At 51.7% G+C, this 26428-nt stretch overlaps 1 protein-coding gene across 2 annotated transcripts in view; it reads right to left on the bottom strand.

Annotated features, from left to right (window-relative positions):
• Positions 1-25970, bottom strand: part of GRIK4 (glutamate ionotropic receptor kainate type subunit 4) — a 165079-nt gene extending 139109 nt beyond the window's left edge. For both annotated transcript variants that reach the window (XM_032201853.1, XM_032201854.1), the window contains exon 1: positions 25933-25970. The gene's annotated coding sequence lies outside the window, so the exon portion shown is untranslated. The remainder of the gene's footprint in view (positions 1-25932) is intronic.
• Positions 25971-26428: the final 458 nt, after the last annotated feature.

Raw genomic sequence — 26428 nt, 5'->3', positions numbered from 1 at the left:
ACTGAGTGCTGAAGAAGAAAGAGCAGAGACAGAGGAGAGACAGCTTGTCCTGAGGTTAGGTTTCTGCTCAGCTCTCATTAAGCAGAAGTTAGGTCATATCCTGCAGCACAAGAATTTATAACTTTATATTCACTTATGCTTTTACACTTACAACTTCGTAAAAAGTCTGATAAGCCACATAAATATCTCCTCTCAGCTTCAATTATACTGTGTGACAATGAATACCAAGGGCTATTTTTCCACAATACTTAGGAATTAACCCACGTCAGCATCTCAAGTTTGACTTTAAATTACCTTGTCCTTCCTGATGGCTTTGCCCAAATGATCCATCCACGCATTTTTGTCTGCTCATCATAGAGGAAGCTTTGTACTTAAAATGCAACAACGCAATTTTTTGGTCTGAACTCGTCTTGTCAGGTGGGGCTTGGTCTCCAGATCCCATTAGCAGAAGTCCTCTGAGGCTGACACCATCACACCACACAAGAAGCACAATCACGGTGCTGCTGTGCATTGCTTCACAGCACATCTCCTGCGAGCCTGGCTGACTGCAGAGGAGCACGAAAGCCCAGGGGAGCTTGGTGCAGGGCAAAAGAGGAGTTTCAGCAGCCCCATGCCCCCTGGCACCACACAAAATCAAAGTCATGCAGCAGCAAGGCCACCTCCTGCAGCAGCACCATCCGTCAGAGCATCACTCTCCGGGTTTCCCTTCCTGGGTACCCTGCCAACCTTCCCTCGGTCAAATACAGCCACGGGGAAGAGGGAAAGGATGATGAAGTGAAGGTGATCATTACACCCTGGCAAGCGAGAGATGCATGCAGTGCTCCTCCCTCCGCCTTGTAGGACTGCACGCTCTCGTGTCATCCCAATGACAGGCTGTGCTCCCGCACCTGATGCTGAGCACGCCGTGGCTATTGCTATTCCACACACAACCACTCGTATGGCTGTCAAGTGGCAGAGCTGATCCTTCCCTCCTGCAGAATTACTCTGGTGCTCTTCCCAGCAAGGCTAGGAACTTCTCTGTAAACACCTCGTCTTCTACAATAGGGAAAGAAAGTGCTGATGGGGGCACTACAGTTCCCTCCTGTCTCCCATGTGTCAGGAGAAAAACCCATTATGGCCTTTTATTATTCCTTCAGTCTTAAAGTTATTCTCACAAGTTCTTAAGACGTCAACAATGAAGAATCCCATTGTTCTCCTAATTAATTCGGCAATCGCAGTGAAATAATACAAGATGCAATTGTAATTCCAAGCTCACCCCTCGACCACTGGAATCAACTAATTAAATAACAATCAGCGCTACCGTTTGCATTTAGAAGATGGACTATTCCTTTTTATTGCTGCAATTAGGGAATGCACTCAATAATCAGAGCGAAATACAAATTCACCCGAGAGCCCACTAAATTATGACCATTCATACTTTGCTTTCTTTTCAACCTAGTAAAAAAAAATTGCACTTTTCCCCCTTCCCTGCTTCCTCGGTTGGAAAGGACAGCTTGGAGACACACGGGAGGTTACCAGCTGCAGGCAGCCCTGCTGTGCAGACACCATCTTCTCTTCCTCCCAGTTAGGATAACCTCTGTGGTTTTGATCAAGGTCCCTCATAACCATCTTGGACTGCATCCTTTATCAAATAAATCAGCATGGGGCTGCAGACTTCCACACAGAGATTTCAGCTAGGTGGGGATCCAAGCGGTGTTGCTGGTAGGATTCAGGAGATGCAGGCCAGCTGCCCTGCTGCAATTACACCAGCCCAGATTTTAGCAGAAACAAGGCAAGGTGGTGACAGAGAGATGGGAGGCCTGGATGCTCATCCTGCCTCGCCATCCCTGGAGGTGTCACCACCCCTCTCTGCCCCCGTGTCCTCAGCAGCAAATTAGAAATTCTTGTTCTCTCCGGAATAATGCCTCCAAGGGATGGCCAGATCACAGCACATTATTTCATGTGAGTGCTAAGTGTTACAGACAGAGCAAAATCAGTATTTAGAAAAGTAACTGGGGAATAGCCATCCATTTTAATTGGGGATACGTTGCTGTGACCATCGTGCTTGGAAGCTTTTTCCTTTTTCTGTACTACAAACCTGTACCTTATCATCACGGTTATGAGGTTCTGCATGTCCACACAGAGTAGTGCCAACATTTCCCTCCCATTTCTTCTAGCCTTGCTCCAGCTGAGTTGGAAAAATCCTCTGAGGACATAAAGCAGGGTCCAACACGAGTTACCACATCCTCTCTGGCCTTGTGCTGGACACTAAACTAGAGGGGAATAGGTCCTGCATCTAGTGAGGAGCAGCCTGTTGGCTATTAACCTCTGGCAAAGGATTTCTGCACAGCCACTGCCCCTCTGAGCCCGGCTATTCTGCCTCTGCCTTCCCAGCCTGCTCTAAAAGGTAACAGCAGTCTGAAAAATAGGCTGGAGCAGAAAGCATCCCTACTGGCACATTAGTTACTGCGATCAAATGGCTCCAGATTTCTCTGTTAAGAGCACATCATTGTCTCTGTCTCTCCTCTTAACTGCCAATCCTGCAAACTCAGACCGGAGCTGGAGCTTCATGCTGGGCCCTTGGCTTTCTGGCCATCATGATTCATAAAGATCACGCTCGCCAAATGCAGCTGGTGAGGCCCCAGGGCCCTGGAGGTTCTGGCTCTGGTTTTGGGGAAGAAGAAGTGCAATTTCCTGACCCTTCAGCTGAGACTTCGTTAGCACTTTTGCTGGTGTACGAGCCGGAGCAGATGACTTCTCCTCCAGCTGCTGTGCAGGGCTCGCAGGAACAAGGAGGATAATAAGCCCAGAGGAGGTTGGCTTTCAGTCAGACAGGTGTTTTAAGGGTGAAAATACATTAAAGTGACTGTCAAGTGGGTACTGCCATCAGGAGGAGATGCACGTTTAGGAGAATGGTAAGGTGTTGTGCTTAAAGTGGGAACGGCTATGCCCCACTAAGGAAACCCATGCTAACCACTCTCCCTACATTCACCAAAGCTTAAAAGAGAGCTGTAAAGATGTCTTATAGCAATAAGGTTTCTTCTTCCCAGCTGGGGGAAACAGTCCCTGCCAGTGCCTTTGGGACAGCAGCTGTGCCACCAACTGCACCCAAGGCGCTGCTCTCCCATGCTGATGGTGCAGTAACACAGACAACCACACCGATGAACAGACTTACTCATATTGAAACCAACACGACTTCAGCCCAAATTGGAAGTTAACTTTATGCTTTAATGTTCTCTTGATGAGGATGTGAGGTCTTTTTTCCCCAAGACACAGAGGGAGGCTGTGGTAGGGTCAGCTCCAGGACCGGATCTCCTAGGCTCACGGAAGCCAGCTTGGGATGGGACGGGAATCACCAAGGCAATTGCTCCAAAAAGGGAGAGACACCCACTGCAGAACCACGGAGATAACTGGCAAGGACAGCAGCAGCGGGAGGAGGTGTGAAAATTAAATTGGGTAAAAGGCAGGTGTTCGGGGAGGAGTGGAGGCTGAGGGGAGGGGGAAGGCGGGAGAGGTAAAGCAAGCAACTAAATAGAACGATACCGGCATTGTGCTGCTGTCACTGGCACTTCAAAACATTTTCAAAATGCTCCTGTCTGCTTCAGGGAGAAGAAATAGAAGGAGATGTAGAGTTTTAAACTGCATAATCAACCCATGAGCAAGAGTCTAAGAAAAGCCATGTCTCCATCAGGCTCTGGACCTGCTGCAAAACGTCAGCGGCCCAGGTCAGGTAGATTGACCTTAGGTCATGTTTGGGGACCAGGGGACAGACAGGAGCACAGCAGGACCACGAGGATTTTGGGGATGGAGGCAGCGATGGCAGGAAAAGGGGCAGAGGGGAGGAAGGAAGAGTCCTGCTTCAAAGCAATGATGCAGAACAACATCCCTTAATTCACTTTATTTTTACTTTGATCAGCTCCTAAACTTTCCAAGAGCTTTACACAAAGGGAGGTGGCAGCAAGGTGGGGAAAGACAACAGCCACACTCTGACCAGAGCTCCTTATTCCTCCAAAACCAAGCTCGATAGCCATGATGCTCCGCTACACCGTGCTGCAGGCACGACCAAGGAGTTGGATAGCATCCCTGCAAACCCAGAATCTTGCAAAGCTCAATTTCCACCAGGCAAAGCGTGCAGCGTTTTATGGAGCCCATAAATTAGGTTGTCCTCAGACCAGCTGCAGAGGTGGGATGCTGGGGTTAGAGGGGAGCCATTGCACCTTGCCTGCAGGGTCAGGAGGGGAGAGCAGCTCTGCTGCTGCCCAACCACTCCCCACGTACAATATTTCAGACGAGGCAGCATCCGTGCTTCAGAAATAATGATCTGTGATTACACAGGATGGTGGCCAAAACACATTGCAGCTAGAGCCGGGGAGAATTTCTCAAATAGTTTTTGTCAAGAGGATGGCCTTCTTCCAAAAATTGATAATTTTTGCAATTCAGCCCCCTCACCACGAAGTTTCCAATTTTTCCCACAAGCCCTTCAAGTAACATTCTCAGTTTCCATCTCCTTTACTAGGGGTTAGTGGAGGAAAAAAAAAAAAAAAAGCTTTTACCAAAACTAAAGAACACGAAAAAAAAAAAAAAAAAAAAGAGCAGAAGGGAAAAGAGGCCGTGAGAAGGAGGAACATGGCTTTTGTTTGTCACCTCCAAAACAGCAACTATTTTTCCACGTTATGTATTTTTCCCCATTCTGGAGCCTCCTCCAGCTCTCCCAGGTTTACTCAAGCCCACGCAGAGCAGGAGGCAGATGGGATAATTCGGGTTCCTCCATGCCACGGGCCATGTCCAGCCAGATCAGCCTGGGATTAGGGCAGAGGAGCTTCCCTTTAAGGCGTTGGGGACAAGCATCTCAGGAGAGCCCCTGCACAAGGAGCTGAGCGTGGTGGCCATCAGCAGTCCTCCCTGCCCTGCACACACACACAAATTGGAGGAGCCGAGGGGGCTGACAAGCAGCAGGGACATGACCTGCAATTGCCTCCTCTCCCCGGCACAATTGATCCCCTGACCTGCAAGGCAATTGCCTTAATGCACGGAGGCAGCGCTACTCCAGGCTGTTAATGCAAGCTAATACTCTGGTTGATTACAGGATTCGTATATTTTACATATAAAAAAATTACTGCTTTCCCTTCTGCTTAATTGCCTGAAGAAGTTTCCTCTGATAAGTGCTCGGAACCGCTCCTCTCCGCCTGACTGCTGATGCCCAGCCTGGCCCTTCCTTGCTGCTGGGCTGCTCTCCTCCAAATCCTCCACCAGGAAAAGCATCGCAGGTTTATTCCAGATGCTGTCACTGACTCACTGCAAATATTTCCATTCCCTTCCATCTATCTGCTGCTGGCAGAAGGTGCAGCGATTGGCAGAAGTGCAAGAAAGAGCCCAGTGCTGTGCACAAAGCATCCCACCGAGAGTGCTGTGTGTGCAGAAAGGCTCCCGTCCTGCCCCTGCTCCCTGCCTTACAGTAGCTCCTGCAGGTGTGAAAGAGGGCCTAGTAATTACCCAACCGTAATGAATGAAAGCAGTTTGCAGCAGAGCTGTTATGCTCAAGTCAGGAGTCTTTTCTCTCTTATGAATCAGCGACCTGAACGATTTGGCACAGACCACAAAAACCCAGTGGATGCACAACTCTCGTGCTCACAGCAGTCCTAGGAAAGAGCCTCCAGATAAATGGGATTTTACCTGTTTGCATCATCTTTTTAACAGTAAAGCCACTCAGAAATGACTAGAGGCTTTTCCCATAAGAAGAGCATGAGCAGTTAGACTAATTGCAGACAATTCATCCACAACTTGCAATTTGTTGTAAAGCTGGCTTTACTACCAAGGCTGGAAAAGATTTCAGTATGCTGGGTCCTTTGTCTGTAGCTCACAGAAAGCCTAGTGGCCCCTCTGAAAGGGGGTTGCTGGAGATCGGTTTCTAGAAACTGAGATCACCGTCAAAATTTATGGATTGTTTCAGAAGATGAGAGCATTACCATGCCCGCTCCTAGACCTGCTCTCCAACCAAAGCAGAAGAAGATTTAGAAGAAGTTGCAAAGAAAAACAGATTAACCTGTCCTGAGGGGGAATTACGCCTAGCCTTTGCCATGTCCAGCACCAGAAAGACTTCAAACCTTTCCAAAATAAATGAAATCCAACTGCATAATCCTTGGTCTTTGCAGCTTCGGGCACCCAGTAATTCAAGTTTTCACATCCAAAACCCAGGAAGTCATTCTTTTCCTTTTTTTTTCCCCCCCCCCTTCTGCAGAGGTGACGGGACTTTCTTAGCAAAAAAAAGAGGAAAAACAAACTCTTTTCCGATGCAACTTTTAAAAATCATTCTCAGATCAATTAATCAAAACAATCCACTTTCAGCAGTGAATTATGAACTTCTTTTCAGGGGGGGGAACAGCAGGGTACCTCTACAAGGAGGAGAAAAAGGAAACCAGAAGCGCAAACCCCAGGAAAGGTGCTTCTGTCATCAGCATATCGAAAGCTGTAATCACAATCCCATAAATCAGTTACCTTGATTAGCCAAGCCTCTTTTAGGCGAGCTTCCCCCACTGCTCTGCCCTGTTTCCCTGGCAGTGTTTGATCTGTTAAATGCTTTACATCCCCCTTACTGGGGTGCTGCAGCTGGAGGAGGGGTCATTACAGATTCAGCAGGCACCGCACACCGCCTGCCTCCGGTGCTGCTCTCGCCCTCTCTCTAATAAAGCCTGCCACGCTAATAGAAAGCCAGATTTTAGTGGTTTCCTTCCCCGTATCCCCCCGCTTCCCCAGTGGGTACAACTTGTCCCAGTCCCTGCCTGCTAATTAAAGCAAAGGAAGACCCTGTGCTAAGCAGGGAGATGTTTGCTTTGGGTTTTTGCTTTCCAGCATCAAAATCTTCACAGCAACTGGGCTCACTGTGAGGTTACTGTAACCCACGCTATTCCAGCCATGCAGGACACACATTTATGCTGCTAAAACACAAACCAGCTGCCCCATCACGTTCCTCAGGGTATGGAAAACACATCCCAAGGCTCTAGGATGTCCCTTCAGCAGCTGTCCCCCAGCATCAGCACTCTGAGATATGGAAGGGGAGCTCCAGGGCCAAAGCAGCGAGTGCTAAAATATAAAATCAGGGCTGGAGATGTCAATAAACCTGAGAGCCTGTTTGCTGTCTGTGTTCCCAGGGACACATTTCCAACAGGTTTCTTCCCCTGTGTCTACAATATTTCATCTGGAGGATGGATGTTCTTACGATACGCAGTGAGCTGTCAGGGAAAATGGGTTTCTCACCTAACTTTTAACACGTCTCCTGGGATGCTGATGCTGGAGGATGGCATCCTTCAAAGCTCGCCGGACTGATTGACATCGGTACAGGGCCAATAACCTGCTGCAGCCAACACCAGCACAGACTAATTGCAGGGTGCTGCCTGGTCCAGCAATGCCCAAGCAAGCTCTGCATGAGCTGTTTGCCAGCAGCCCTGCCCTCCGTTTACTCTTTTATGTGCCTTTGGTAACACGTTGACAGCCCGTCAAGTGGGAGGCCACTGCTGTAGGCAATGACCAGCAGTTCTGAAACACAAAGGGAAAATAAAACACCCACGCTTAACTAAACCCATGGAGTTCACGGCCACAGGAGGCCAGAAAATGGCAAGGATTAAAGAGATGGACCCTTTGCAGGGGGAAAAGCCCCAGACTTGCATGTAAAAGGGCAGAGGGGCACATGTGGGAGGAGCACAGAAGGGGCACAAGGAGCATTTTGATCATTTCTTACAGGAATAGACCTGACAGTGGCAGAGCACAGGTGACAATCTGAAACACATCCATTAGGCTTGGTACTGCAGCAACCATATTTTTTCAGTCCTCTCCTACATTTGTTGGGGAATGACCCCTTTCCGTGCACAAAGGAGGGATGTCTCCATAGGCAAAACGTAACACGGACATGAGCAATAAGGTACACCGAAATCCTGGCCTGTTTGCTCTCCCCTCCATCTTCTGGCTATCCCTGCAGCCATCACCAGACACCTGCATCCTATGCAGCTATTAAGATTATTAATTTTTAAAAGTCTCATTTATTTTAGCTGGCTCCCTGAAAGCCAGCCCGAACTTGCAGCCCTTTTGCTGACACAAGGCCTTTATAAAAAATGTGCCTTATTGTCGCTGTCGACGTTTACAAATTCTGCTGTATCCATCTGTCCAGTTAATTACTTTGTGCAGTAGCCTGTTAGCTTCTTTAAAAAATGAAAAAAAGACCCAATTATCATTCTGGGCAGCTCCTTCAATCCCAGAGAAGCAGCACATCCCCAGTGCCACCAGTGCCTTTGTTACCGTTTCAAGCTGACAAACGGGCAGGCAGAGAGAGGAGCGAGCGCTTTGCAAGACCTCCTTTATTCCCGCGGGACAGGGGCACGATTTCCAGCTCTTGCACACGTCGTGCCCTCTATCTCGGTGACAGCTCTCCCTCATCTTCCCTCCCCTGTCCATGCCCAGGCTCTTTTTCACCCTTCTCCTCCTTTTCTGGTTCCCTGGGACTTGGCCACCTCCAAATTCCAGGGACGTGGCACGGGGCGAGCGGCTCCCCAGCCCCGCGCGCGCTCCTGGGCGCGCACAGGGATGTCGGTGCCATTCGGCAGAAAGGCAGGAGGGTTTTGCTGGGGCTCGGCTTCAATGAGAGCATTTTTCCTGGAACAAGGGGCTGAATTCAGCTGCCTGGTGCTGCCTGATCGCAGTTAGTTGCCAGAGTAACGGAGGCGCTGGAGCTGCCAGGGCCATGCTTCAGGGGAGGGATGGGGCTGCAGCCTGGCACCCTGCTCCATCCCCACCAGTGTTGGGGACGCAGGCAAGGGGTCCCCAAACCCTCTGCAGGATAAGCTCAGCCCCCGAAGCAGAGCAGGAAAAGGGTGAGACCCCTGGGAACACAGAACTGGCTCCTGGCACCTGCTGGAAGTGTTCTGGGGTGCCTCTGGACTGCTCCGTCCCCGGTGAAATGGGGACACCACGCTGCCTGCACCCTGTCCCCAAGAGCTCTGCCCCTCACTGCAGCCCCAGAACTGTCACCCCATTGTTCCAAAGGTTTTTTCCCCCCCATCTGAAGGTCCAGACATGCAACTGAACATGATGGCAGTAAGGATGCTTGTCAGGTTAACACGTCAGCTCTCTCCCCAAGAACGTACTTCAGTCTGAAATAAAACACAACGATGTCTTCTGCTTTATATAGCAAAACCTGGCCTTAGGGATCCAGCAGAGCAGAAAAGGCTGAACAAGAGCGGTTTTCTTACACAGGGAGGACATAATTTGTGCTTTGTACAGTGAGAGTGCCAACACAGCCCTCTAAGACAGAGACTGCAGTCTCTCCAGACCAAATAAAACACCCTGTGATTTTCCTTGCTAAGGGAGGACGAGTTACAAGTTATCCCATCGCACGCCCGATCCGTAAGCTTCACGGCACATTACGGCGCTCAGCGGATCACCAGGAGACCCACGCGCTCCTCCTCTTCTCCTCTCCCCCTGCTCATATATTTGTAAATTGGATTTTCATCTGTAACCCGCTGCTCACCTCACTCCCCAACTTCTCTTTGCGGAGATTTTGCAGATTAAAACAGACAGCCAAAGCACACACGTACATGCCCCCCAGTCTTCTCAGCACTCCCGTATCGTAGCGCTGCAAACATCAGGGAAAACACTTGTAAGGCACTCCAATAGCTGTAGACACAAGCAGGCTCAGCGCTGCATGGAGAGAGCTCGCTGCTATCCCCCCCGTGCCCGCGAGGACCTCCGAGCACGGCTCAGCTCCGTCTCCCCGCTGATTCCCTCGCACAGCCTCGCTGAAGCCAGGAGCCCCAGCCAGCCCCTCCACGCACACTGGCTCGCTCCCTGCTTTGCAATTTTAATTTCTCACCTTCCTAAACAGCAAAAGATTTATCATGCTTTTGACAGAAATATTTAATTTTCCGAACTTTTTTTTTTTCCTCCTTCCAGAGGTGCTGAAAGTCTCGAGGTGTGACACCACCCGGCCCAATTTCCATAAAGCCTGCCTGAAAATAAAGGGCTGCACGCCACGGGGAGCAGAACCCCAGCAGCGTGCGCGAGGCAGGCTGCAGAGGTGCTGATAATGGTTTCTTATGCAAAGTTTGGTCCCGTTTGCATTGGCAGGAATCACGGGGGACGAGTTCAGACCCAGGGAGGGAAGGAAGAGCTCCGCCAGCCCACCTGCCATTTGTCTAACCTGCTCCTTAAAATCCCCAGTGGCAGGAACTCCCCAAACTCCCTTAGCAATCTGTTTTAGTGCTTTGCTCTTTCCACTGTTCGGCAGCGCTACCTGATGTCCAGCCTCAGTTTTTCTTGCTGCAATTTATGCCATCGAGAAGAGTTCATTCCCTTGCTTTGAGCTTGTTTCTCGTGAAGTCCTGTGGGCATGTGTTCAGTGCCGAGATGGCCGCAGGTTTCCACGCTTTAATAAATCAAACATTACAGAGCAGCACTGATGGGCCATCTGATTTCAGCTGCCCTCCGCGAGCCCAGCTCGGAAATTTGCTCTCGCTGCTTTGCCATCCCAGCCCATGCATATGGCAGGGCTCAAGCAAGAGCACAAATGGGAGCTCTGGGCATTAAGGTCTCAAACTGGCGAGCAAGATGGAAGCAGTTACAAACAGCCTCTCTCCAAAGGCAACAGCCTCGTTTTTCCTTACACGCTGGCCACGCCAGAGCCCGGTGCTGAGGTCCAGGAGCCCAGGGGGGGCAGTTTCTGTCCAGCCGAGCTAATTGCCTCCGGAGATGCTGCTGCCAAAGGGTTATTTTCACGCTTTGACTGTGGACAGCGGAGTTCAGCCTCAATCTCCCAACTTTGAAACGCTGCCTGGTGGCCTCGGGAAGGCAGGAGAAGAGCGAAGCAGCGCCGTGCCAGACAGCTGGGACCCAGTGACCGCCAGGGCAACACAGGCTGGGATTTTACCAAAGAAATAGATGGGGAAAGACAGGAGAGCAGTGGGAAGGGAATGCAGGAGAAGCAAAGCTCTCCAAGTAGCCACAATGCACAGCAGGCAGTAAATCTCGCTGCTGTTGCTAAAGCAGGACTGCCGAGCAGCCCTTCTGCTCCCAGCGCCTCCCTTACACCCGGAGGTTTTCCCTGTCCACCCAGCTCTGATCCCCTGCCTCCTGTGTACGCCCAGCTCTGAAAATGATGTTACTGGTTCAACACGGTCTGTAGTTCAGGCCCAGAACCCACAACTGCACCCTTTTCCCCTACGGGTCTCAGAGGGAGCAAGGACAAGCCCTCAGCACATCTCTGCAGCACTCTTCCTCTTTAACACCACCTTTGCTCCTCATATTTTTCATTCTTTTAGGCTACTCTCTAACACTCCTACCCCCATTGTGTCATTTCTTTATCTTCCTTTAGTTCTCACAACCTTCCTTCTCCTTCTCACACACACTTTGCCCAAGAAGGATGGGGCAGCCAGCCCTAACCCATCATCCGCGACGTTAACAACTGCATATGCAATTATTTGCCAGCCCTGCTCCCCTGATGAATTCCATCCTGTGCCTCTGCAGGCTGTATCCATTTTTTCCCTGCCTTCTGCTCCCAGATCCCATAAAGAACTTTCCCCTGTCATCATTAGGGCCGGTGCCTTTTCATATTCACTGACTAACTGCTCCCGGAGGCTCCACGTTACCCTGTGCCTTTTAAAAAGATTCCATTGTTACTTCAGTTCTGATGCAAAATAACAATGCCCCAAACACAAAACAATTCTGAGCTCTCTTGGACTGGAATAATGCATGACACGAGCTCTCACACCCCTCACTCTGCTCGACCAGGCAATGCAGACACCGATCACACCACACTTGCACGCTCCCTGTTGTTTAAATTAAGTAGGCACATCCACACCTAGGGAAAAAAAAAAATAGCCAACATATACACAGCAGCTGGCTTGATGATTCCCATCCACCGAAAGCCATTTCTCCAATAATTAGAGGTTTTAGATGCTTTAACGAGGCTAACACCGGTTCCACCCACAGGGCAAAGTTCAGTACAAAAACCGGCAAGAAAGTGAAGAAAAATGTGCACTGAATTAAAACTCAAGAGCTAGGCATCTCAGTGGGAGCATCCAAGTATACAAGTCAACAGCTTCCTTCAGCTAAAAAAAGTCATCTCAATCTGTTTTCCACTTTTTTTTTTTTAAAAAAAAAGGAAATATTTTAAATATTTTAAATTTTTATTAAAAATTAAAGTGCCACGTGCCTGTCCGAAGCTACCTGTTTCTACATCCCAGATTATTCACAGCTGAAGAGGGTGACATTGGGTCATAGAGATGCAAATTCTCACAAAGACAACTCCCTTTTTAAATATATAAACACAGTATTTTTGGAAGATGGAGTGAAATGCCAAACTGAAATGGATCTACCCGCAGCACTTGCTGTTCCTAACACTGCCTCATGCTAACTCAAGACCCTAAAAATGCCGTGACTCCACATCCTACCACAGGTGGTCACAAAGCCAGCTTGTCCACCATTATAAGGCTGAACTCCATAGATGCTTTCCAGTACCAAATTCATTTTTTTCCAGCCATTTACCCCTTCATGCTGGGATCCCACAGGACCAGACCCTGTGCCGGTGCTCGGAGCGCTCCGTAGGTGCACCACAGCCATGGGACAGCTTTGCCCACACAGCTCAGGGATTCACATCCCAGGTCAGAAGAGCTTCCCCATTCAGAAAAGACACAAAAAGCTTCACAATTCCCTGAGCCATGACCTGAGGGGCTGCTTGCACAAGCAGGAGTGAGCAGGATTGCACGGTGACACCAACCGTCGTGCACCACCGAGCCCTCCCTGCGGATATCCCTTCTTTTCCCTCCCTCCCAAACCTCTCAGCCTTCAAAACAGGCACTTGGCCCCGCATTTTTCAGCGTGCCTGGGCCTTGAAAAGCAGCAGAGAGAAAGGCTGCTCTCCGGGCTGCTCGCGACAACCACAGCCCTCCTAATTAAAGGAGAGCTGAGAAAGCCAGAGCAGGGAATGGATGCGCGGGGCCCCTGGGGCGAGCACGGTGCGGATGCGGAGCAGTAATCACAGCCCTCCCGGGCACAGTTTATCACCTGCTCTCGTGGGGCCCTCCCACACTCACCTGCTCTGCAGGAGGCTCTCGGAGATCAGAGATGAGCCTGGTATCTCCCCTGTCCCTGCGCCAGCTCCTCTGCTCTGTCTCACCATGCCTTCTCTGCGCTTTTAAGTTTGCATCGTTAAGTGGCCTTTAAAAGTCTATTATGCAGCTCTGGTTCGACAGGCTGTATGTGAGAAAGGGAGAAGGATGTACAGGGGGGGGAATGAAATAAAATTAGCCGAGGGCTGGCAGAGGAAACATGTACAGGGATGTCATTGCAGAGCGGTGACTTCATGCTCGCAGCGGGCGGCACGGTAGGTCTGGGGGATGAGCAGGGTCAGGGGGTGCTCCATCAGCTCTCGAATTGCCCCGGGGTTTTCACTTTGTCCTGGAGGATAACTCCAGGACTTGGTGAAGAAAAGGGGTACAGTAACACCCTCACCTAAAGGTGGGAAGCTGTTTGCAGCAATGCACAGCGGGCAGTGCCATGGCACAGCCGTGTTCCACATCTGCTTGCTAACCCTCTGCAAGCAGCAACACCGAGCAAAAACCCCACTGCTGGCAGCACTCCTCCTTTTGCTCCCTTCTCTGCCATCTCCATCGTAACTCCTCAGTGTCCTGGGACTGAGAGAAAATGCCCAACTGCTCGAGGTGCCCCTACTGCAAAGCGGTCAGTCCTCTGGGGGCACATCAGCTCATCTTTTTTTCTTGCTCACATCCTATCCCCTCCCCAGGAGCATTCCCAGTGCTGTCTGACTCTGAAAATGCAAAGAAATGATCAGTTCGACCTGCAGGAGGTGTGGGGTGTGGGGACTTGACCCAAACAGAAGGCACAACAGCCTCCAGGTCACTTGCTGGGCTTCTCAGTGTGGGAGATAAAGCCTTGCATGAAAAAGGCTGAGAAAAGACAAAAATGATGGCACCAACCCTGCAGTCAAGCAGAAATAACTCAGCTGTCCCCAGCACAGGTGTAAGTTGCTGCATTTGACCTTGCTGAGGTGTTTCGGGCCAGTGCTCATGACTGTGGCCATTGACAAACAGAAAACACCAGCAGTGTTTGCAATAAATGAGCCCAAACAGGTCGCTGGCTATGCTGGAGCTGGGAAAACACGCAGGGACACTCACACCACAAAGCCAGACCAGTTGCTTACACGCTCACTGCTTCAGATTTTCACTTGGAAAAAAAAGTTAAGCAGTAAAAAGAATCATTTATTTACTGGTTTGGTAAACACATGCACCCTGGTAATAAAATAAACGCTATTGCAACTGCCCCAGGAAGAGGCAGCACGTTTCCTTGGGCTCCCACCAGCTTCTCGGTGCCAAATTGGGGTGGTGGAAAGCAGGAGGCTCCCCTTCACCCAGCTGGAGTCTCCACTCCAGAAAAGGGCTGCAGCAAAACTCTTCATTAGTCATGGCTGGCAAACTTGAAAGGAATAAAAGGAACCAGTGAGTAATGCAAAGCTATAAAAACATAACAACCTCAATAATGGGAAAATCAAAAGCCAGCACAAAGCCTCCACGTAAACAAACCTACAGAAACAGGAGCACTTGAGCCAAGGCATATAGCTCAAAACTTCCATCTGTGTAACTGCGACTCGAGCATTTCACCTGGAGTGCTGTTACACGCTCCAGCTTGGAAACGGGGACTTTCCAGTCCTGACATCTGCATGGAGACACAGAAACATCCCAACCATCGCCTCCGCTGTCCTAGAAAACCCTTCTGGATGTCGCCATCCCAAAGGGATGCAGGGGCAGCAGCTCTCTCGGCCGTACGTGACGGCTTTAAGAGCTGCACTTATGCAAGCAAACGGAGCGCATCGGCTGCATTAACACCAGCGTCTGCAAAATGGGCTCGGAGATTTTTGGCTGGAGATCTGCTCAACATACCGCCAAGGAGGGAGCGGAGCTGGGTTGTGCTTTCAGAACAGGATTTCTGCCTCCCGTGGCATCACCTCGCCTTTATCTGCCGCACACCGGGAGCGCAATCTCGTCCACGCTTTGCATGCAGGGCGAGCTGAGGATGGGCTTTCCTCCGCGGAGCTCCCCACTGAACAGCCAGCACACGGAGAAGAACCCAAATTGCTGAAATTTGCAGCAGGATGAACCCTGCAGACCACTACTGGCAACACACAAATTCCATCAATTACCTCAGATAAGGGCTACAAAGAGCTTTAAGCCAAAGCTGATTTAATCATTCGTCTCATGATTTCTAAAAGCCCCAGATCCCCAGCTCAAGAGTTTGTAAGAGAATCCCAAGCTTTGTTTTAACAAGCTGCTGGAAGATAACTTTCTGCTTCCTGCAGCCCTAGAGGGAAGTTTAAAGCTGCACCGTGCTGCCCCGGCACCGTCCAAAAGGGAGCTGGAGCCGGGGCACAACTCCACAGCAGGCAGGAGATGGGCATCACAGCTCACCCTGGGCATGAAAGATGAACGAGACTGAATACATCACTCCTTTCTAACCCCTTTTGCTTTTTCAAAGGCATTTTGGGAGGCAGCAGTGCTTGTGCTTGGCAGTCCAAGCCCAAGGAGCTGTTCTCCGAGGACACCGATCAATACCTGGGCTGAACCAGCTCATCTTTTTGCAACAGCACGAGACAGCGATGGGAATGCCCCACACGAACAGCCACTTCCCAGCATTTTCCAGCATCTCTACTCACTCCCCAAGCCTCCAGAGGAAGCCCAAAAGCAGGAAGCCCAAAGCTCAGCGCTATACAAAGAGATGCTGAAGGAACATCTCTGTGGTGAGGGATTGAGGAGACTATGGGCCTGTACCCCAAAGTCGGGGCTGGAGAGGGAGGGAAAGAAAGCAGGGAGCGCACAGGGACTCTGAGCACCACCTGGCAGCAATGGGACCATTGCTCAGAGCTTATAACGAGGTCCCCAGGAGCCCAGGTTGGCCAGAGCCCCCCTGCTTTCAGGGCCCACTGCTCACAGTGTGGTGATAAATCCACGCAGACGCTGCTCAGGTAACTCCCAGCCCCTCTCAGACTTTGTCTGCGTGGCTCCAGTCACGAAATTAAAGCAGTCGGAACCACAAGAGCATTTGAGGACAGATTTGCTGCCTCATGACAGCTTTTCCACCGAACTGAACGGGCTCTAACTCCTATCTTCCAGCACCACGCTTTCATAAAGTCGTTTTCCTATTCCTGGGTGTCACCTGGAGGGATCGCTTAACTCACGCAATCCTTCCCATTTTGCAACAGCTGGAATAAAAGCCTGCAGGATCTGCCTCCTGACATGGTGATATTCCCAGAGACCTGAGAGCTATAGAGCGAATTCTTTTACAATACGATAATTGACTCAGTCTCCAAAGGATAAACATGTCAAGATACGAAAATCATTTTTTTTTCCCCTTTACCAATGCAATGAAGATGTGATTGAAAATGTCGTGTTCTGGGTGTATGAGCAATATTCTCATAACTCATCATCCAAAATAAATTGTTCTATCATTTGTACTAGTTAGAAGCTATTCCAAGTCAGACAAGCCGAACGCAGAAGTTTAAACATACTCAGCATGGCAGCAGGAATATTAATTTTGCTCCCCCCCTATATAAATGTTAAATCATAGTTTCTCACCTAGGGTTAATTAATCTTTCCCAAGTGCTCGAGTCCACCAAGCACGCAGCAGAAAGATCTTAAAGACCAGCCAGTAGCTTCAGAAAAGCTCCTTGCAAATCTTGAAGATTTCCTGCAAATTCTGGCCACAGAAATTGAATATGCAAAACCACGGCGCCGGCCCCGCGTCACGCCGCGAGTCTCATTCTTTGCAAAAAAAAAAAAATGCAATTATTTCGGATGCATCGGATCACGCAGTGGATACAGAAGAGGAGCATCGCTGAGTGCAGGGGATTACTGGGATGTACTGCCAGCTCCTCGCCTCGTGTTACAGAAGCACTCAAGGACTCGTGGGTCCGGGAGCTACATCAAACCCCGCGGCTCTCCTGCTGCCGCCTCCCCGCACGGCAGCGGGGTGATGCTAGGCTTTGGTTTTTCTTTTTCCCCCATAAAGCACTATTTACTCCCATAATTGAACCTTCAGCAACAAAGAACCTCTAACGGATGAAGCAATTTCTGGGGAAACCAGGACCCTAAATCCTCCCAGACAACAGCTCCTGGACCGCGTTCAAACGCATCCCCTGGTTAAATTCTCGTTTCAGGCCACTTAAAAGCCTTGAAGTATTAGGTGCATTAAAGGTACTTGCGAGAGAACAAGGCTGGCACGCAGGCTGAGATGCCTCCAAAGAGGAGGAGATGATACTAATTATACTGCTGGTAAAATGGAATCACTGGGGGGGAAAAATACGAACAGCCGAGACAGCCACGCGCTACGAGAGCAGCGGTGCTGGTTTATCAGTGGCAGGCCACCCCTCAGAAAGGGGAGTACCAGGTTACATCCAGGCACCGACAGGCAATCAATGAACACTCAATTAGCAGCTACAATATTACTAACTTAAGCAAAACGTGGCTTTGCAAATGGCAATCCCTCCCTCGTACAGATGAATCCTAATTTCATTTGCTTCAACGCACCGGTATGAAACATCGATAGGAAAAAATTGGATGCTGCCACCCGAAAGGGAACACCCCCAAAGGAGTTGGCCCAGGGCTCTGCAGCCCAGGTTAGGATAACGTAACCCTCCTGAGCACGCCGTGAGTGCTAATTAACACGCCAGTCTCTGGCTGAATGGTAACAACGCCTCTTCATCGCCCTCCCCGAGTTTGCTGAGCACGTCTAGGTGGTGGCACAGGGGATGTGGCTGCAGCATCCTTTGGTTCCCTGCAGCAGATGCCAGAGGCTGAGTCTAACGAAGGGGGAAGAGAAGCAGCAGGGCTGAGAAAATCACAACCCCATCGCCCACCTTGCAGGTGTCCACAAAGCAGCTGCTGGGATGGAAAACCAGGGCCCAGCAGGGGAAGAGTGTTACCCCTGAGCACAAGAAACCAGGGTGCCTGCTGCACATCGTTGGCCATATAACAGAAGGTCAGCACGTGCCCAGACCCAGCAGCACCCTGTTAATAATGCCACAGCTTCTGGCCAAGTCCCAGAAACAGGCTCTGCTGACACCAACCCCATCATCTCTTCCAAGCTACAGCCCCGTTCCCTGGTGCGTGTTGCTTTCTGCCTTAAAAAATAAGAAAAAATTACTTAATTAAAAGATTTGAAGGCCAAAAACAACCACTTTGAAAACCTTGTTTTATTTATTTACTCCTGCTGAGTTTTCCCAAAGCAAGCCACCACAGCGTGCTGCTGACCCAACGCAGCTCCTGCAGAGGTATCATTTCAATTTAAAAACACCAAATATCCCAAAGTCACAGGTAATTCGCCCCTGTGTCTAACTATAAAGCAGTATAAAAATAAAACAGGCCTTTGTTTTTCTTCATCTGAATTGATTTATCCTGAGCATCCAGCCACAGAACCGCGTCCTGCCTTTGAACCTTCGGCTCACGGAGCCTCCTGCCCTGGTTAAGTATTTACAGACAGCAATCAAATCCCCCCTTAACCTTCTCTTCATTAAAAGACACAGATTGAGCTGCAGCCTCTCTCTTCAGCATGCTTTACAGACCTAAAATCATCCTTGTAGTTCTTCTCTTATCTCTCACCAGTTTGCCAACATCATTTTTAAAATACAGATACCAGAACTGCACACAATGCTCTCCTGACTTGGATTCATTATTTCTTTACTTGGACTGCCAAAGATAGCTCCAACACTCCCCGAGAATTCACACCACAGCGTAGGACCAGCAAGTCAGTGATAAGATAATGAAATTAAGCTCCAGCTTCTCACCTTGACGCGGCAGCTCCCAGGGGTTTCTCTCTCCAAGTGTGGGTTTTACTCCCTGCTCTCGTTAACGGGGATTAGTAAATTATCACATGCCAGCCACACACTGAGTTGTCTGCACATTTACCCTTTCTACCCTACAATAAACAACTGATAACTCCACTAAACTTCACGCCCTTGCTCAAAAACCCTCACACTCATCACCTGGGCGCAGCTTCATGGGTTGTGCCGCACAAACCCCAAACCCAGAGCCTGCTCCAATATCCAAGATCAAATTTCATCGCTGTCAGGGCCCAAAGCAAAAAGAGGGAGCTCATTTGGCAGGCTGGGTCCCCAAGCCACGCTTTGTGTTCCCAAAGCAAAGCATTCATACCTGCACCTACAGCTCCTGCTGCTCTGACACCCATGGGTCAAGGAAAGACCTTGCAAAATCCCCCACCCACACCCCAAACCCACAGGGACATTTTGGGCAGCACCACCAGGGCTCCGGCACCCAACACCGGATGGAAATCCCAAACTCAGTCCATTTTCAAGGGCACATGGAGCCGGGTTTTGCTTTAAGAAGCCTCCTCTCTCCCTCTTCTCAGCCCTACCAGTTGGAAGCTAACATGCCTGAATTTTTCCACCAATCGTCGGGAAAAAAATTTGTCATAGGAAATGTGCGAGCGCTGACATCTTAAGACAAAAAGGATGCAGATTTCTCAACTGTTTGCAGCACATTATGGAAATACATTCTTAGGGACTATTAAATATGGGGGTTATTGACTAGATAACAGCAGCTCAATGGACTAGCTTGCAAATATGTCTTTAGACAATTCTTAAAATGCAGATTAATTATCTAACAGACCAGAACATTTTTTTTTTTCCTACAGACTTTCTAATGATCTGTTGCATAAACAAACAACCAGACAGTTCTGTTTGCATTTGTGTTGGCTGCGATGTTCTTCAACAACTAAATAGGGACTGAGGAGACTTAAATCTTGTTTAACACCCAGCAGGAACAGAACAAAAGGCACGTCAGTCCAAATCAGCGAAAGACATGTTACTTTAAAGACTCCTGGGAAGCCCAACCATCCTAACACCAAGAGGCACCGGTTCTCGAGCACACAACTTCAGACACGCCAAGTAGCATTAAATTCTTTTTTTTTTTCTTTTTTTTTTTTTTTTTTTTTAATTTGTCATTAGGTTTCATTAAAGAGATTACAACATTGACTAGAAACCACAACATTTAATGGCTAGTGTCCCCATCAGTGCCTTTTTTAATGAGCAGGGCACGTTACGCTACAGAGACATCACTCAGGGCTCTCTGCTGACTCAGGAGAATATCGCTGCTCCCCACTGATGCTCGAGGTGGGGTTTTAAGATTTATGGCAGGTAGAAGTCAGGAGAACCATTACAGAGCCCTGCTCGTATGCACAGACCCACCAATTCCTGCACAACCTGAACCCTTACATTCAAATATAAAAATCCCACCTTGACTTTAAATTTGCCATTGGTATAGAGTTGACCCCAGGGGTATTTCTTTCACTAGAGGTAATTAACTCCTTATTTGTAGGCTACTTCTCCTCAATTTCTAGTTTCACCGTCTCCTCAGTTGCTTTCTGCCTTTCCCAATAGGTTAAAATGCTGTTGGGTATCAAAACCAATGCAAAGCAAGTGTGAAACATTATTATTCCAGCTTCACACCCACTTTCCCTTGGTGTGAACAATAATGCAAACTGCAAGACAGTGATGAATTGGACCTGGAGAGGACCAGATGCTCTGTGAACGTTAGCACAGTCTCTGCCCCAAACATTTTTCAGCCTAAAAAGAGATGTGATAGCCTGCTCTCAGAGCTGTCCGTGCACACACACAGCCCTTCAACGCCAGATGTTAGCGGATCACACCCGAGGTGGAGCAAAACGGGGAACGAGAGGAGAGCAAAGAAGAACAGAACGAGGGCAAGGGAGTAAAGCACAGTTTGATGGACCTGGTTTGGGATGAAAAATGAAACTCTGGCATGTGTAACAGCTCGTGGGTGAGCACTGGGTTCAGAGAAACACAAACACATCCTAGCGGCCCCGTGATCTGCCAGGAGCTCCGGTACTCCCCAGCCTCACCACTTTGCCCTGGATGAGCCACGTGAAGAGCAATGCCTTCAAACACACCAATTTCCTTCTTCATCATCATCTACACGAGGAAAGCACGAGGCCAATGCCCAGCGCACGTCCCACCACAGATCTAAACATCGGTGCCAACGCGTCTTGCCATGCCTCTGGCCCTGAGCAGGGCCAGGGAGCCCTACAAAAAAATAAACCCACTGCACCAAAAGGCAGCGCATTCTTCAGAAAACGTCAGCTTCTGCCACTGAACCAAAACCACCCTGGTTTCCAGCAAAAAGTTAAAATATATCATCTTGAGGCTGAACACGGAATGTTGCAGGATTTTTTATCAGTCCATCCCTCCTGCTCAGACCTGGGCTATCTCTGCTTTCAGGGTCAGATGTGCGTGGAGGAAGGGATGGGTGCAGCCTCACGATGAGGTGAGGAGCCGAGCAGCTGCTGGAGCAGAGTTACAACCCCACAGCCCCCAACCCCACCAGGGGAAGGCTCCACGAGGCTCTCCAAGGTGGGGACGCAGCCGCTCACCCTCGCTCCCACCCCCTGTGACAGCCCCAGCAAGGAAAAACCTGCTTTGTAAAAACAGCCAAGCCTTCCAGGAGCACATGCCTGAGTGGGTGGGAAATTAGTGTTATTATTACTTTGTGCTCATGGGGTCTAAGACCTCAGATGACTTGTTTGTGCCCAGAATGAATTTCTGCAGACTCATTACAAACCCTTGCAAAGCAGGGTTTATAAGGTCACAGGAGAATTTCCCTTAATGGTAGCCTAGCTAGGGATTGCCAGGGTGATCTATTTCTCTCATTTATGCATATGCAATAAGGCCACGACGAAGCTCCTTTGCTTTATTTCCACATCATTGTGCTGATGCTGAGCTAACCAAATAAACTGGAAAGCAGGTGGGGAGGGGAGGAACGGAGAGGATAAAGAAGAAAAAAAAAAGAAAAAAAAAAAAAAAAACCCACAGATGTATGCCTGGCTCTCCTCCTCATGAAGGATGCAAATAAATTCTGCAGACTTTGAAGCCGGGAGATCTCAGCAGAGATGAAAATCCCCTCGTGCTGGAGGGCTCACCGGGTGCTCGGCTGAGACGCCGCGCGGGCGTTGCATTATGCAGCCGCTGCCACGCGAAGGACAGCCGGAATAAATATTGGAGCCCCGTCACCTGACGGAGCCCTGGCTCGGGGATTTGCAGCCGGGCAGGAGCACGAATCCTCCAGGCTCGCTTATCTCCAGCACCGCTGTGAGCCCGCAGCCTCTCCATGACCCGTGCCTAAGCCACTTCGCAATAACTCGCTCCCTCCCCGTGCCAAACGCACTTCCCGAGTCCCCCAGGACCCATCTCACAGGATCTGTCCCCTCGGGAAGGCATGGGAAGGAGCTGGGGGAGCTCAGCGGGGCTCCCTGTGTCCTTCGGGAAGCCAGCCAGCCTGCTGGGGGTACCCATGACCACAGCCCCATCCAGGGCAGCTGCCTGGCTCCAGCAGGAGAAGTCCCTGGTCTGATGCCCAAGGCTTTGGGTACAGAAGCACCACTGGCCACACCAGCAAGAAAAAAGCCCCATTTGCTCCAGTTTTTCCTTTTTCACACGCTTGGGGTGCTCCAGGCTGAGTTATGACCCGAGCACAGCCCGAACCACTGGCGTGCTCAAACGTGGCAGCCTTGCCTGTTCATTCCTCCAAACGCTCAGCAGCAAATCAAGCCCCTTCCGTTGCCATGCTCTCTGTCTCTCACCCAGCTCTGATCCATTTCCACCTCCAAATCATTAAAGATAACAAATAAACCCAGCCTCAGCATGAGGAACCTTCCCATAATCACCTATCTGCGCTCCTCCATTCCACTTCTGTTTCCTAGAGCTTAACGAGGAGAGCTGGCTCCGGACTCTTCCCCTTACACAGCTATTTATTGCCTGCATTTTGCTATTTATTTCCTAAAATAGTCTCTTTGGGCTGAATCTAATGAAAACATCCAAATAAATGAGGTCTGTTGGTACGTCCTCGGTTCCCCTTTCATTAACCTCCCGACCCGCCAGCAGCACCAGGCAGGTTTCCCTGCTGCACGTCCGTCCTCTCATAAGCAACAGTGATTTGACCCCAGAGGTTAGACCCATCAGAATATTTTAGTGATAATTTTACCATACCTGCCTCATATCCTTGCTCAGGTTTGTTTGATTTCTGTAAAACCACTCCTGGGGTGCATGACAGCTCCCTCTGACCACTTGGGTCCGTGCCTTGTAGTGCCCCATGGGGGCAGAGCCTTCCTTTTTGCCAACAGCTGCTGTGATTTCACCCCATTTACTTGGGGCCCTTGGATGAACCACCTGGGACTTTCAGGTTTACAGCACCTGTGGTCCATTACAAGCAAAAAGCATTTGTGTTTGCTGCCCTTCCAGCCCCTGACCCACAGGGCTGGTGGAAACTTGCTGCAAGGAACCTCCATCACCTCCTTATGGGTCCTGCAACTTCTTTTTTTCCTCCCCAGGCCCCTCATTTCTCCCATCCAAGGACCCAGGACCGTGTCGGTGCCTCTGCTGGGAGCAGACAGGCAGCCAAAGCGGAGTTTGTGCTCCCCTGTGCACAGAAGCAGCTCTGCAGCAGTGCCAGCAGTCTCCTCCTCATAGCCAAAAGCCCGAAGATCCATTCCTACAGAAAGCTTTCACCACGAAGCCACTAAAACCCCGCAGGTTTCCCTGCACGGCTCCCCCAGGCCTAAGGGAAGACTTACAGAAACTCCTGTCTCACCTTCTGCTTACTGCAAAATAAAACCTGACCCCACCGACAGCCGTGCACGGAGATCTCCCCCCAGAGTCGGGGAGAATCGATACCCACAGCCCAGCCTCGGCAGCAAGCCTTTAGAAAGGGCCAGGCACTGAGCACCTGCACGTCCTCGGCACCGACCGAATGCAAAATGAAGCTCAAACGGGCTTCAAGGAAGCAGAAGTTTGTCGGACTGGTGAGCTCTCCGCCCGCATAGCCCCGCAATATCTGCTCCTGAGCACGCACCCAGTCCCTTACAGCTTTTGTCACCCTGTGCTCGTCCCCTTTTCCCCTCCCCACCCTCAGCTCACCCCCACAGACCCTCGTTCCCAGCCAGCCCCCCCACACGTACCCATACCTACCTGCCTGGTCCCCGCGGGGCTCCCCAAGGCCTCGCCACCCCCCTGCCCGCCGCGTGCCCCCAGGCCTCTGCCAGCCCGCAGCGCTCCTTGGCTTCTTTTCCCTGCACCGTTTGCAAAAAGAAATCTCCAGCAAGAAGCCAGCGGGCAGCAGCAGCACAGCCTCTGCCCGAGCTGCAGGAGCCTCTGCTTGGGGTCCCCTGGCTGCCTTCACCCCGCAGCCTTGCTCTCTGCCCCCCCCCAGCCACCCCAGCACCTCGTTTCGGGGCTGCCCGGTGCCACCAGTATCACCAGTCCCACCGGGGCTGCCTGAAATGGCTGTTTTAAGGCAGGAGGAGTGCTCGCTGTGCCAAACCTACAGCTGTGCTCCTGCTCACGCGGGCTGCCGGCTCCCTCTGCCCCGCGTCCCGGGCACAGCTCCCTGCCCACGGCTCTGATTAACACCGGGCAGGAGCAAGGAAAACCCCAGCGAACCCGAGCGAGCTGCACAGCAACTTTCCCAACTTCTGGCTCTGCTGATCAGCCCCGACTCCCAAATGGGAACCGACGGGGAAAGCTTCAGCCTCTCCGCATCCATCCCTCTGCCCAGGCAGCTCCCTCCAAACCCCCAAATGCCCAAACCCCGAGGCAGGCTTGCAGCAAGACGCTTTAAAAAACGCCTTGGCGTGGTGGGAGCCTCACTGCAGATTCCTGCCGGAGAGCACGCTCCTGTTAAGTGCCGAAACGAAGAACGAAACGAACCACAGCAGAAAAGCACCGAGCCCAGCAAACCTCCTCCTCCTACCTGCGAGCACGCACGTCCTGGCCCCGGCAGCACCGGCGGCTCCGCGGGGATGCTCGCACCCCCGGGACGGCTCCGTCCTTGCTGCCCCCAACCTGGGAGGAGAAGCTCAGGGAGACAAAGGGATCGCAGCGGGCAGGGGTTGGTGGGGTTGGGGGCAGACAAAGCATCGCTGCCCACCGGCAGCAGGGCCCCAGGGATGCTCCAGGAGCACCTCGCCGCCACGGGGGCACGTGGGGGAGGCGAAGCGGGGCTGAGAGGCTTGGGGGGAACTTCCCCGAGGGTCTCAGCCTTCGGGGTTCGGTCCTGCCAGGCTGGGGATGGGAAATAGCGAAAGGCTGGTGGGTGTCGGATGGTGCTTGGGGCATCTGAGGTGGGCAGAGCTGCGGGCAGTGCCCAAATCCTGGGATGAAGTTGGGCCTAGGGAGAGGTCCCCGTGTGGAGTTCGCCCCCACAGTGGGTTCATTTACGAGAGCCTGTGCCAGCAGCGAGCCCGCACGTCTGCGCACGCCACGAGCGCCTGGCATGTTCTAAATTATTCACGAGCCCCAACTCCGCCGGAACGCGCCCCCAGACCCCAAACCCCAAATCCTGGCGTGCCGGGGCAGGATGCCCGCAGCAGAGCATCCTCCCTGCACCCAGGGCCACGGCAGCCGGGCTGGGCAGCAGCACCGGGGGGCTCGGGGGGCAGCCCCCGACCGGCTCCGGGCTTCTGCCGGGGGTCCCCGGGGGGGTCTCCGGGTTCAGCCCCGGGAGCTGCGCCCCCCCTGCGCCCCCCCAGCCCGCGCTCCCTCAACTTCAGCTCTCCCCAAAGCCGGCGCAAACTCTCGCCGCGTTAAAACGCTGCGGAAAACAACACGAAGGTGTGTGGGGGGGGAGATGTGAGCCGAGCCCCCCCCCCAAAAAAAAAGGTGGGCACCCCCCGGCACCAGCCGCCGCCCCCGGGCACGTCTCAGCGCCGAGCCGAGCGGCTCCCCCCGGGTATGATGGAGAGGTAGGGGGGGGTCTCGGGTGGGCACCCCCTGGCCGGAGCTGCGACCCCCGAGGTGGGTGGGGGGATATATGGGGGTGCTGCCCATCCCCAGCCCTTTCCCGGTGGGATGCGGGGGGAGCCCCCGGTGGTCCCTACCTGGCGGCGCTGCTCTGCCCACGGCGCGGCTCTGCCCGCGGCTGCCGCTGCTGCTCCCGCCCCGCTCCGGAGGCTCCGGGCCCCCGGCGGCCAGCGGGGGAAGTGCAGGGGGCGGGGGGCGTCGGGGGGGGTGGGCAAGGGGTGGGGAGGGGGGTCGTGGGGAAAGGAGGGGGTGAAGGGGGTAAGGAGGGGGTGGAGGAGGGTGAGGAAGGGGTGCTAGGGGGTGGGGAGGGGAAAGGAGATGGGGAAGGATGAGGGGAGGGAGGGATGCAGGGGGGTGGGATGGGATGGGATGGGATGGGGAAGGTGGGAGGGTAGGGAAATAGGGGAGGGGATAGGGGCAGGATGGGGGGATGCGGGAATGGAGGTGGGATGGAGAGAGGGATGCAGGCAGGGAGGGGTGGGGGGAGTTGGGATGGAAGGAGGTGGGATGCAGGGAGGGAGGGATGGAGGCAGGTGGGATGGAGGGGGCACCGGAGCAGCAGCTCCCCAAAAG

Source organism: Aythya fuligula, chromosome 22, assembly GCF_009819795.1.
Source record: "Aythya fuligula isolate bAytFul2 chromosome 22, bAytFul2.pri, whole genome shotgun sequence".
Lineage (NCBI taxonomy): Eukaryota > Metazoa > Chordata > Aves > Anseriformes > Anatidae > Aythya > Aythya fuligula.
This window is presented reverse-complemented; position numbering and strand designations above follow the sequence as displayed.